The sequence below is a fragment of the Ranitomeya variabilis genome, chromosome 3 (genome assembly GCF_051348905.1).
Source record: "Ranitomeya variabilis isolate aRanVar5 chromosome 3, aRanVar5.hap1, whole genome shotgun sequence".
NCBI lineage: Eukaryota > Metazoa > Chordata > Amphibia > Anura > Dendrobatidae > Ranitomeya > Ranitomeya variabilis.
The window spans coordinates 532,662,047-532,675,415 of record NC_135234.1 but is presented as its reverse complement, the minus strand read 5'-3'; positions in this window follow the sequence as shown (position 1 = coordinate 532,675,415).

Here is a 13,369-nt window from a genome sequence, read left to right as displayed (position 1 = left end):
TTGGGATGGGTTAAAAAAACAAAATGGAGGAATAAACCACCCATGCAAACTAAACATTGGAAACCTCAAAACATTCTCGCTCACCTTCCTGCAGTTAAAGGAAAAGCAAGGAATGCTGAAACTGCAGCCGAATGCTGGAATAGTTTATTCACAGGTGACATTCTGAACTCTATTGTCACATACACAAGTCAATATATAGACATTATAAAGGACAAGTTCACCTGCAAAAGAATCGTCAAGCTCACAGATGAAATAAAACTGAGGTTTTTTTTGGATTGTTATACCTTGCAGGTAGGGTTGAGCGAAACGCGTCGGCCATTTTCAGAAGTCGCCGACTTTTGGCAAAGTCGGGTTTCATGAAACCCGACCCGACCCCCGTGTGGGGTCGGCCATGAGGTCGGCGATCTTCTGAATCTGGTATCGGAATTCCGATACCGAGTTCCGATATGTTTGCGATATCGGGAATCGGTATCGGAATCCATATTTAAGTGTTAAATAAAGAATCAAAATAAAAAATATTGATATACTCACCCTCGGACGCGCCCTGGTACTAACCGGCAGCCTTCCTTCCTAAGAATGAGCGCGTGAATGACCTGCGGTGACGTCGCGGCTTGTGATTGGTCGCGAGTGGTCACATGGGCGGTCACGCGACCAATCACAAGCCGCGACGTCATCTAAGGTCCTTCACGCGCTCATTCTTAGGAAGGAAGGCTGCCGGAAAGAAGCAGGGCGCGTCCGAGGGTGAGTATATACCTAATAGGAATATACTCACCCTCGGACGCGCCCTGCTTCTTTCTGGCAGCCTTCCTTCCTAAGAATGAGTGCGTGAAGGACCTTAGATGACGTCGTGGCTTGTCCATGTGACCGCTCGCGACCAATCACAAGCCGCGACGTCACCGCAGGTCATTCACGCGCTCATTCTTAGGAAGGAAGGCTGCCGGTTAGTACCAGGGCGCGTCCGAGGGTGAGTATATCAATATTTTTTATTTTGATTCTTTATTTTACACATTAATATGGATCCCAGGGCCTGAAGGAGAGTTTCCTCTCCTTCAGACCCTGGGAACCATAGTATCCCATTGCACTGCATTGGGTTTCGTGTTTCGGCCGACCCCTACTTTTTATAGGATCGGCCGATTTCACTCGACCCGACTTTTGAGAAAGTCGGGTTTCGTGAAACCCGACCCGATCCTATAAAAATAAAAGTCGCTCAACCCTACTTGCAGGAGCTTATAGGTAGTGTTGAGCGATACCGTCCGATACTTGAAAGTATCGGTATCGGATAGTATCGTCTGGTTCTGGGGATGTCACGGTGGCCTGACCCGGTCCGTGGCCCTGCTAAGGGGCGCCCAATTAAAGATGTAGGTGACGGTGTAGGTCACAGTAAATGACGAGGACACAGGATTGCAGTCTCGTTACCTTTTTTACTGAAGGCTTTGGCATCCGCAATCCAGAGCACTGCTAACAGGGCTGGCTGAGACCGGCCAGTCTGAAGGCACATCCAAAGTTCCCTTTGCAGGTGGAAATCAGTAGCCTACTTACTAGCGCCTGGGTGTTGTAGTACTTCCCTGCTGAGCACCACGGGATAGTCCTCACAACTGTCGTGTATGTTTCTGTTCTTTCTCTCTGTCCCCCTGATGATATGGATAGGACGCACCCGTATGACGGGGTAGGCCTGGAGTTATTTTATAGGGACCCTAGAGACGCCCCTCTCCCACAATTGCCTTCATTGTCTTCATTAGGTGTAAAAGGTGAGACAGCCAACCTAAAGTTAACTGCCCTGCTGTAGTTCAAAGTAATGCGTAGAGTCTATTACTTCCTCTGCATTCCGGCCGCCAGCTACGTGCCTCAGAAGGATGTTGCTGATCTCGGGGCATGGATCCTTCTGGTTCTATCACCTTTGTGCTGTGATCTCGTTTCTCACTTCTCCACAATATACTTCGCTTCGTGTCCTTTCTTAAGATGCTGCCGCAATGAGGTGCAGGCACGGCTCCATAACGATCTGTCCTTTGCTAGGCCTCTGCCAGGATCCCACCCCTGGCAGGGACCCCCCTGAATCTTCCCAAGTAAAGCTCTCCTCTCACTAGATGTTACATGGGCAAAACCCAGTCAGCTTCTGTCTAACTTCCTATCCAACCCCCAGTTTTACCAGAGTGTGAGGAGTGGACTAATACATAGAACCTTTTGCTCCCCCTGGTGGCCAGAGTGTGAAGTGTAATGTGTGACTGTGATACCTGGTCAGGTGAACTCTTTTAGTGCAATCAGAAGTACCATCACTCCCCTTAGTGGCAGAGCGAAGTTACTGCAATGACCAGGTCTCTGGGGCGCTGCACTAACGTGAAAGGGAGAAAACAGTACAGCAGTATGTTTTCATTTAAAAATGGAAAGGTTTTGATTTCCTATGTACCGAGCGAAAATAAAAATTTAATTCTTGTCTCAACGCTTCATAATGATGATATCATCAATCCTGGGTCTGAAGCACAAAAACAGCTGGAAATAATTACATTTTATAATGCAACTAAAAGGGATTTGATACAGCTGATCAGATGTGCTCAACTTTCAGCATCAGCAGAAACTCCATACATTGGCCAATAGTCATATTTTTCACTATGTTGAATTTGGGTGGAATTAATTCACAAGTGATTTATCTTGAAAAACAGCTGGAACCGAGCCTATGTGAAAAAATTGGCCCATGAACTAGTAGTTGGAGAGCTACTCAGGAGAAGTATGAAAACTATCAGTATCCCCGCTAGCCTTCAAGTTTGGCTCAAAAGATTCCACCCAGAAGATAGCAGTCAAAATCCACCATCTCTACCACATACCAAAAGAAAGAGAAGTACCACCTGTACCATGGAAAACTGACACAGAAGGCTTGTTCTTTGCTCTGCAAATGTGTTTTTTTCTATTGAACCTTTAATATCTAATTCTGAATGAATATGTGTCTAATACCATTTTAGGTACCATAAAATTAAGCTTTTTCCCCTATATTTACTTTTTAATAATAGTTATGCATTGAAAAGTGGGATTATTTGGTGGGAGTTGTGAAATGTGTGTACTTTTAGAGTTATTACTTTTATGGTAAGGAAATGTTGGTGTTTTTGCACCTCATTATGTGAACTCTTTTACAGCACTAATATTGAGAAAATTAGATATTATAGGCATTGTTCTAGCCTGCACCTGGAAGGCGCATTGTACCTGAAGTCGTTAGTGATGGCATTGTTCCTGAAAGAGGGCAAATAGTCCCGTTAAGGTTGTAATCATCTGGTTGCTTGTGCTATATATAGCAATGCTACAGCACTGCTATGTACAGCTAAAATCACAGTCTCCTATGACCGTGGCCTATACAGTAGAATCAGAAAGACAGGCACAGAAGTCTTCAGCAGATACCCGGCTGTCATAAGAATCCATCGACCACATCTTTGGTGTGCCGATTAGTATATGAATTGGCACTCCCCCTGCCAGCACATGTTACATGCTTTTGTCATAGACTGACAGCTGAATTTAAAAGGTTAACAGTCAAGGGAAGAGCTCTGCTCCAACTGTGGCTGTTAGAAGCACATGATGGCCAATGAAATCATAAATGTAAGTTTACATTATATGTCATGAAGGATTAAGAAAATGACAGTCTATGCACACAGAATGTTCTCTTACCTATCAATCAGAATACAAGGAAAGTGCGGTCACACTATCTAAGCAGGCTATAAAACATCTGCTAATCAGAAAACATATAGCCAATTGCTGGTCATTTAACAAGTTGTAAAGTGTAAAGAAAAATAAACCAAAAAAATGAACTCGAGTATAAGTTTGTATGCATGCAAAATAGGAGCATGTTCACATTAGCCATTAAACCAACAAAACATAAGACAGAAATAAAATGAACATATACTCTTCTGTAAGTAAATAAGTAAAAGTAATAGTTCATGTTCTGCTAACAGACGCGGGGGGAATCGCAATCCTTCCCTGGCTGTTAACCCATTAAATGCCGCTGTCAAACTCTGACAGCGGCATTTAACAAGTTCTTCTGGCAGCCGAGCCGGAAATCCACCCATCAGTGACCCCTGTCATGTGATTGTGGGTCACCAATGGTTTTTCATGACAACCAGAGGTCTCCTGCAGAGCTCTATGGTTGTCACTGTCAGATTGCTATGACCCAGTGGTCAGCACTCAAAGCAAGTGAGTAATTCTGCTACATACAGGCGATCTGATCATCTCCTGTATGTAGCAGAGCCTATGAGGTTATGGCAGCTTCTAGTCTCCCATGGAGACTATTGAAGCATGCCAAACGTAAAAAAAAAAAAAAAAAATATAAAAGTTTAAATCTCTCTCCTTTCACCCCATTCAAAGTAAAACCACTAAAAAAAATCAAACATACTCATATTTGTAAAAAAGGATTAACCTGATTGTTAAACGGCGTAGCGAGAAAAAAGTTAAAACCCCAGAGTTATGCTTTTTTGGTTGCCACGACATTGAATTAAAATGCAATAGCGGCTACTCAAAAGATCATATCTGCAACAAAATTGGTATCATTAAAAATGTCAGCTCGGCGCACAAACAATAAGTCCTCACTCAACCAAAAATCATGAAAAATGGAGATGCTACGGGTATCGGAAAATGGTGCAATTGTATTTTTCTTTAACAGAGTTTGGAATTTTTTTTTACCACCTAGTTAAAAAAGAACCTATAGATGTTTGGTGTCTATGAACTCGCAATGACCTGGAGAATCATAACGGCAGGTCAATTTTATAATAATAATAATTTTAATTAATTAGTTAATTATTAATACATTTTAGGATTTAGTGAACATAGTAAAAAAGCAAAGCAGAAAACAACTTTGGGATTGCAATTTTTTTGCATGCAATTTCACAGCACTTGGCATTTTTTTCCTGTTTTCAAGTACACAATGCTAATACCAATGATGTCTTTCAAAATTACAACTCGTCCTACAAAAACAAGCCCTCACATGGCCATATTGACAAAAAAAGAAGGTATGGCTCTGGGAAGAAGAGAAAAAAAAAGCAAAAATGCAAAAACAAAAATACCGCCGGTCATGAAGGGGTTAAATTTCTATCTGTCTATATCTTTCTTACTTCTGATGACATTTAATTTGCGTCTTCCAGCATGCACTATGGATTCTCAATCGGAACATCATCAAAGGGCTGGTGCTACAGTCAATTACTTGGAATACTTTGCAGCATAAAACAATTACTTAAAATAATTTGAAAACTCACTTTAGGCTCACAAAAATTTTAACCTAAAAAAACAGCCTTAAAAATAGTTAAAAAAAGGGGGGCTAAATCTTTTTACTAACATATTATGTATTTCACGTTGAACAGTATTTCAGGCAGCAAATTGATTCATTATGGATTACTCAATCACGAAAAGATTTAGAGAGCTGTCAACTTAAGATCCTTGGTTAAAAAAAGGACTTTTAAAGCACATAGGAATCTGATGTGTTTTTCTTTGTATACTTATCTATGCTTAAGTCCTTCACTTACAACAATCAAGCCAATCCACATTGCATTTGTGGCTTATTCTATTGTGATAATTGGTAAGCCACAAGGAGATACGGTAAATAAATTCCTGCTTTACACAATATTAATGAAAATCTTTTCTATGCAGATCAATTTGTGAAAAATGATTTTTGTTCCATGGAATCAAAAAACTCATTACTCATTTTCTAAGAAGTTAAATTCACCAATGTTTTTTAGGGATAATTGTTTTTTATGGAATCTTTCAAGGAATGTTTCTGCTTTACCAAATGCCAGTGACATGTTATTTTAAAGTATATATAAAATATACAACATTTTACATTATTATATTGTAGTGTTTTGATGACTTTTTTAATTATATCATGCTTTGAGCATGGGTATGTTCTTTATCTCAAATATCACCAAAAATTAATTTCAAAATGCCCCTACAAAATATAGCAAATCAATAAAACATCAGGAAAGCCATTTGTAAAGTTCCAACAGAATAAAGTCTTTTGAATTGGGTAAAACCAAAAGTTAGGTCACCGCGCTACCTATCTCCCAGATATTAAATATAAAAAGCTGCAAAGTACCCACAAAGGGGTTAAAAATAAAGCACTTACCAGGTGGTTGAAGTGCCAAGACTTGGACTGCGGACGTTTAGTGGAGCGCTGAAGAGGTGAAGGCGGCTGCTCCTCCGTAAATCCAAGATAAGGAGGTCCGAGCGGCAGTGTAAGGTGGCAGGCCCGGGGGGAGCGTCCTCCCTATGGGCGCCTAGCTGCCGCGCACACGCCGGGAATGTAGACACGTGGCGTCCTGGCCAGGGACGCCGCTACACTGCAACGAGGAATAGGGGGGCGTGGTCTGGGTGACGTCACCCGGAGCTACGAAAAAATGGAGCAGAAGACGAGTGCCGAACAGGGCCTCTATTGCCTACGCGTTTCGAAGGTCACCGGACCTTCTTCGTCAGGGCTAGAGGTCCCTGGCTGTCTACTGCTCTATATAGGATATAAAGGCGCCGCCCACTATTCAAAAGAAAAGCTGAATATATATATGCATAAGAATGTTGCTAAGCTGCAGGAAGAGACTGTAAGTTTATAAGTCCATGGGTCCAATAAAATATATATAGGTAGTCTATGTTGCTATGTATTAATCTTTAAAATAATTTTTATTTTTATTTGATAAATATATTAAAAAATGCATTAAAAAATCTATCTTTGGAGAGAACAGAAAATAAAAGATATATATAAAAAAGAAGAAGAAAAGGAAAAAAAGGAAAAAAAGGGGGGAAGAAAAGGGGGGGGAGGGGACTTTTGTATATAATTGATACAAATAAAGGGGAGGATAGGGCACAAATAGTAATAAAAAACATGCATATATAACTATTTAAAAGCATAAAGCTCCAATTCATGATTAAGACCCTTAGGGGCCAGGCTATCCAACATAAAGATCCACTTTGATTCTGTGCGTGACATTAATTTTATGTAGTCACCTCCCCTCCAGTTTTTTTGGACTACTTGAATGCCGCAGAATGTTAATCCCTTAGTGGACCTACCATGGTATTCCCTAAAGTGCCTAGAAAGGGGGTGGCCAATAAAGCCTTTCTCTATATTTTTAAAATGTTCTTTCAACCGGTCCTTCAATTTGCGTTTAGTGCGACCCACGTAAATTTTGCCGCAAGGGCATTTGATCAGATAGATCACTCCTGACGACCAGCATGAAATTTGGTCTTTAATAGTAAATTCCTGGGTGGCGTTAGAGTTGAAAAATTTAAGTTGTTTTATTTTTTTAAAATTTGTACGCACACAACAGGTACAAGTGCCGCAAGGTACAAAGCCTGGATTCTTTGAGGGTATACTCTTGGCAGGGCCCTTGTTAATGGTTGGAGCTATGATGTTGCCTATTGTTTGTGATTTTCTAAAAACAAATTTGGGACGTTTTGGTAGCAGTTCCCCTATTATTTTGTCCGACTGGAGGATTGACCAGTGTTTATAGATAATTTTGGTGAACTGTTTATATCCATGGTGGAACTGCGTGATAATAGGTAACTGATGAATTTGGTTACGAATATCAGTTGGGATAGATTTATCCCTCGTTGTTCTCTGTACCAAAGTATCCCTCGATATTCCATAGACCTCCTGTTTAGCCACATCCAACAGATCTTTGGGGTATCCTTTTTCCAAAAATTTCTTGGTAAGTTGTTCTGCTTCTGTTATGTAATCTTGTTTTTTAGTGCAGTTTCGTCTTACCCGGGTAAATTGACTTTTGGGGATGTTAGTCAACCAAATCGGTAGATGGCAGCTATTAATGTCAATAAATCCATTAGAGTCTACTGGTTTATGGTGACATTTGGTTAATATCTGATTATTTTCAATAAAAATATTTAAGTCTAGAAAGTTTATTTCCGATTTGCTGGTAGTGGCCGTGAATTCCAGCCCAAAGTCATTAGAATTGAGGTTGGAGATAAATACATCTAGTTCTCTTTGGGGGCCGTTCCAGATGAATAGTATATCATCGATAAAACGCCTCCACATAATTAAACCAGTATTGGGGCTTTTGGTGAGTGAAATATGTAGCTCCTCCCACTTGGCTACATAGATGTTTGCGTAGCTGGGAGCGAAACAAGTGCCCATAGCCGTGCCTCGTGTTTGGAGATAGAATTGGCCATCATGGGTAAAATAATTATGTTCCAAAATAAATAAAATACTTTCCACAATGAACTGGATCTGTGGTTTCTTGTGGATGGCTAATTTATTAAGATAATATTCTGCCGCTTCACATCCTTTTGAGTGGTCTATTACTGTGTATAATGATTTTATGTCAAGTGTCCCCAATGTGAAACCACTTTCCCATTGGATTTTTTCCAATAATTGGAGCACTTGACTAGTATCTTTAAGATATGCAGGAATAATAGGCATACATCTTTGGAGGTGTGTATCTATGTAGCGTGACAGATTAGCTGTCAGGCAATTAATGCCTGAAATAATAGGCCTCCCAGGTGGACGCATTGCATCTTTGTGGACTTTAGGAAGGTAGTAGAAAACTGCCACACTGGGGGTTTTATTCAAAATAAATAAAGATTCTTTTTTATTTAAAATGCCCAAAGATTTACCTCGTGATATTAAAATATTCAAATTTTTGGTATAGCGTTCAGTAGGGTCGCTATTTAATTTCCTATAGGTAGTTACATCATTTAGGAGTCTATCAGATTCCTCCTGGTATGTGGTTTTGTTAAGAATAACAATCCCCCCCCCCTTTATCCGCTGGACGTATAATAATATCATGGTTTGCTTGAAGGTCCAGTAGTGCCTTTTGTTCAAAGTTATTTAAATTTTGGGATATGTATTTGGGATTCTTTGTCCTCATTCTCCTAATATCCTGTGTGACTGCAGTCTCAAAAGACCGAAAGGCATTTGAGTATTCTTGTACGGGATGAAATGTAGAGGGATTAGATAGAGACGTCTGTATGTATTCATGAGAGACAGCATTAGGGACTTGTGGTGCCTTTTTAAGGAAATATTTCTTAATGGCCAAATTGCGCAGAAACTGCTTCATACTGATAAATAGGTTAAAGGGTTTTGCCATTGTAGTTGGTGCAAATTTCAATCCCTTTTGTAGGAGGGACTTTTCGTTATCCGAAAGTACATACGAACTCAGATTAAATATTTTTTGGGTGGAGGGGAGGGTGTTTTTTATTTTCTTTTTGGAGAGTTCCCCCCCCCTCCTACCTCTTTTGGTTTTAGAGTGTTTGACCGAAAAAATCCCGAGTGATTCTAGTCTGTGTTTTAAATCCTCTCCCTCTATTTGGTATGAGGCTGGAGATTTTTCTGTTGTTATTTTTACTTTTATTGTTATTATCAATAACCCCTTCTGGTCTTTTAGGGGGGATTTTTTGTTGTCGTTTTTGAGCAACAGAGGTATTGGTACCATATTTTACTTCCATCAGTCTTTTATTTTTATCTGAATAGCCATTATGAGTTCCTGGATTAGGTGTCATACTTGCACTCTGGTCCAATCCAGGTGATTCATTTCTCCTAAAGGTGTCATCCGTATCATCAATCAAAGATAGTGGGGCATAATAATTGGATTTGGAAGCAATAGGAGATTCTTGTAGTTCTAATGGAGGTCCTGAATGTTCATGGGTACTAAGATCAAATGATACATTGGCTACTTCTAAATTAGCAGACTGTCTAATATTAGCCTGGTTCTTATTACAGATGGAAATATAATGAAACTCCAATACACAACACACTAGACCGTTCGGAAATCTTTTCAACTTATACTAATACAAACTCTACTCAGTACACACCTGTTTCCATCTGTACTAAGAACCAGCCTAATATTAGACAGTCTGCTAATTTAGAAGTAGCCAATGTATCATTTGATCTTAGTACCCATGAACATTCAGGACCTCCATTAGAACTACAAGAATCTCCTATTGCTTCCACCTCCAATTATTATCCACCTCCAACTCGCCCTCAACCAACACCGGAGCAGGAGGCTCAACGGAAGGCACAACCGGTACCTCATACCTGCGCAACAATGACCGATGAAAAACATTATGAATAGAAAAAGATGCAGGGAGGTCCAAACGGAAGGACACAGGGTTAAGAATCTCCAATATCCTGTACGGGCCGATGAACCGAGGCTTAAACTTAGGAGAAGAAACCCTCATAGGGACAAAACGAGAAGACAACCACACCAAGTCCCCAACACAAAGCCGAGGACCAACCCGACGCCGGCGGTTGGCAAAAAGCTGAGTCTTCTCCTGGGACAACTTCAAATTGTCCACTACCTGCCCCCAAATCTGATGCAACCTCTCCACCACAGCATCCACTCCAGGACAATCCGAAGATTCCACCTGACCAGAAGAAAATCGAGGATGAAACCCCGAATTACAGAAAAAAGGAGACACCAAGGTGGCAGAGCTGGCCCGATTATTGAGGGCAAACTCCGCTAAAGGCAAAAAAGCAACCCAATCATCCTGATCTGCAGACACAAAACACCTCAAATATGTCTCCAAGGTCTGATTCGTCCGCTCGGTCTGGCCATTAGTCTGAGGATGGAAAGCAGACGAGAAAGACAAATCTATGCCCATCCTAGCACAGAATGCTCGCCAAAATCTAGACACGAATTGGGTTCCTCTGTCAGAAACGATATTCTCCGGAATACCATGCAAACGGACCACATTTTGAAAAAACAGAGGAACCAACTCGGAAGAAGAAGGCAACTTAGGCAGGGGAACCAAATGGACCATCTTAGAGAAACGGTCACACACCACCCAGATGACAGACATCTTCTGAGAAACAGGAAGATCCGAAATAAAATCCATCGAGATGTGCGTCCAGGGCCTCTTCGGGATAGGCAAGGGCAACAACAATCCACTAGCCCGAGAACAACAAGGCTTGGCCCGAGCACAAACGTCACAAGACTGCACAAAGCCTCGCACATCTCGAGACAGGGAAGGCCACCAGAAGGACCTTGCCACCAAATCCCTGGTACCAAAGATTCCAGGATGACCTGTCAACGCAGAAGAATGAACCTCAGAAATGACTTTACTGGTCCAATCATCAGGAACAAACAGTCTACCAGGTGGGCAACGATCAGGTCTATCCGCCTGAAACTCCTGCAAGGCCCGCCGCAGGTCTGGAGAAACGGCAGACAATATCACTCCATCCTTAAGGATACCTGTAGGTTCAGAGTTACCAGGGGAGTCAGGCTCAAAACTCCTAGAAAGGGCATCCGCCTTAACATTCTTAGAACCCGGCAGGTAGGACACCACAAAATTAAACCGAGAGAAAAACAACGACCAGCGCGCCTGTCTAGGATTCAGGCGTCTGGCGGACTCAAGATAAATTAGATTTTTGTGGTCAGTCAATACCACCACCTGATGTCTAGCCCCCTCAAGCCAATGACGCCACTCCTCAAAAGCCCACTTCATGGCCAAAAGCTCCCGATTCCCAACATCATAATTCCGCTCGGCGGGCGAAAATTTACGCGAGAAAAAGGCACAAGGTCTCATCACGGAACAATCGGAACTTCTCTGCGACAAAACTGCCCCAGCTCCGATTTCAGAAGCGTCGACCTCAACCTGAAAAGGAAGAGCAACATCAGGCTGACGCAACACAGGGGCGGAAGAAAAGCGGCGCTTAAGCTCCCGAAAGGCCTCCACAGCAGCAGGGGACCAATCAGCAACATCAGCACCCTTCTTAGTCAAATCAGTCAATGGTTTAACAACATCAGAAAAACCAGCAATAAATCGACGATAAAAGTTAGCAAAGCCCAAAAATTTCTGAAGACTCTTAAGAGAAGAGGGTTGCGTCCAATCACAAACAGCCTGAACCTTGACAGGATCCATCTCGATGGAAGAGGGGGAAAAAATATATCCCAAAAAGGAAATCTTTTGAACCCCAAAAACGCACTTAGAACCCTTCACACACAAGGAATTAGACCGCAAAACCTGAAAAACCCTCCTGACCTGCTGGACATGAGAGTCCCAGTCATCCGAAAAAATCAAAATATCATCCAGATACACAATCATAAATTTATCCAAATAATCACGGAAAATGTCATGCATAAAGGACTGAAAGACTGAAGGGGCATTTGAAAGACCAAAAGGCATCACCAAATACTCAAAGTGGCCCTCGGGCGTATTAAATGCGGTCTTCCACTCATCCCCCTGCTTAATTCGCACCAAATTATACGCCCCACGGAGATCTATCTTAGAGAACCACTTGGCCCCCTTTATGCGAGCAAACAAATCAGTCAGCAGTGGCAACGGATATTGATATTTAACCGTGATTTTATTCAAAAGCCGATAATCAATACACGGTCTCAAAGAGCCATCTTTCTTAGCCACAAAGAAAAAACCGGCTCCTAAGGGAGATGACGAAGGACGAATATGTCCCTTTTCCAAGGACTCCTTTATATATTCTCGCATAGCAGCATGTTCAGGCACAGACAGATTAAATAAACGACCCTTAGGGTATTTACTACCCGGAATCAAATCTATGGCACAATCGCACTCCCGGTGCGGAGGTAATGAACCAAGCTTAGGTTCTTCAAAAACGTCACGATATTCAGTCAAGAATTCAGGAATCTCAGAGGGAATAGATGATGAAATGGAAACCACAGGTACGTCCCCATGCGTCCCCTTACATCCCCAGCTTAACACAGACATAGCTTTCCAGTCAAGGACTGGGTTATGAGATTGCAGCCATGGCAATCCAAGCACCAACACATCATGTAGGTTATACAGCACAAGAAAGCGAATAATCTCCTGATGATCTGGATTAATCCGCATAGTTACTTGTGTCCAGTATTGTGGTTTATTACTAGCCAATGGGGTGGAGTCAATCCCCTTCAGGGGTATAGGAGTTTCAAGAGGCTCCAAATCATACCCACAGCGTTTGGCAAAGGACCAATCCATAAGACTCAAAGCGGCGCCAGAGTCGACATAGGCATCTGCGGTAATAGATGATAAAGAACAAATCAGGGTCACAGATAGAATAAACTTAGACTGTAAAGTGCCAATTGAAACAGACTTATCAAGCTTCTTAGTACGCTTAGAGCATGCTGATATAACATGAGTTGAATCACCGCAATAGAAGCACAACCCATTTTTTCGTCTTAAATTCTGCCGTTCACTGCTGGACAGAATTCTATCACATTGCATATTCTCTGGCGTCTTCTCAGTAGACACCGCCAAATGGTGCACAGGTTTGCGCTCCCGCAGACGCCTATCGATCTGGATAGCCATTGTCATGGACTCATTCAGACCCGCAGGCACAGGGAACCCCACCATAACATCCTTAATAGCATCAGAGAGACCCTCTCTGAAATTCGCCGCCAGGGCGCACTCATTCCACTGAGTAAGCACAGCCCATTTACGGAATTTCTGGCAG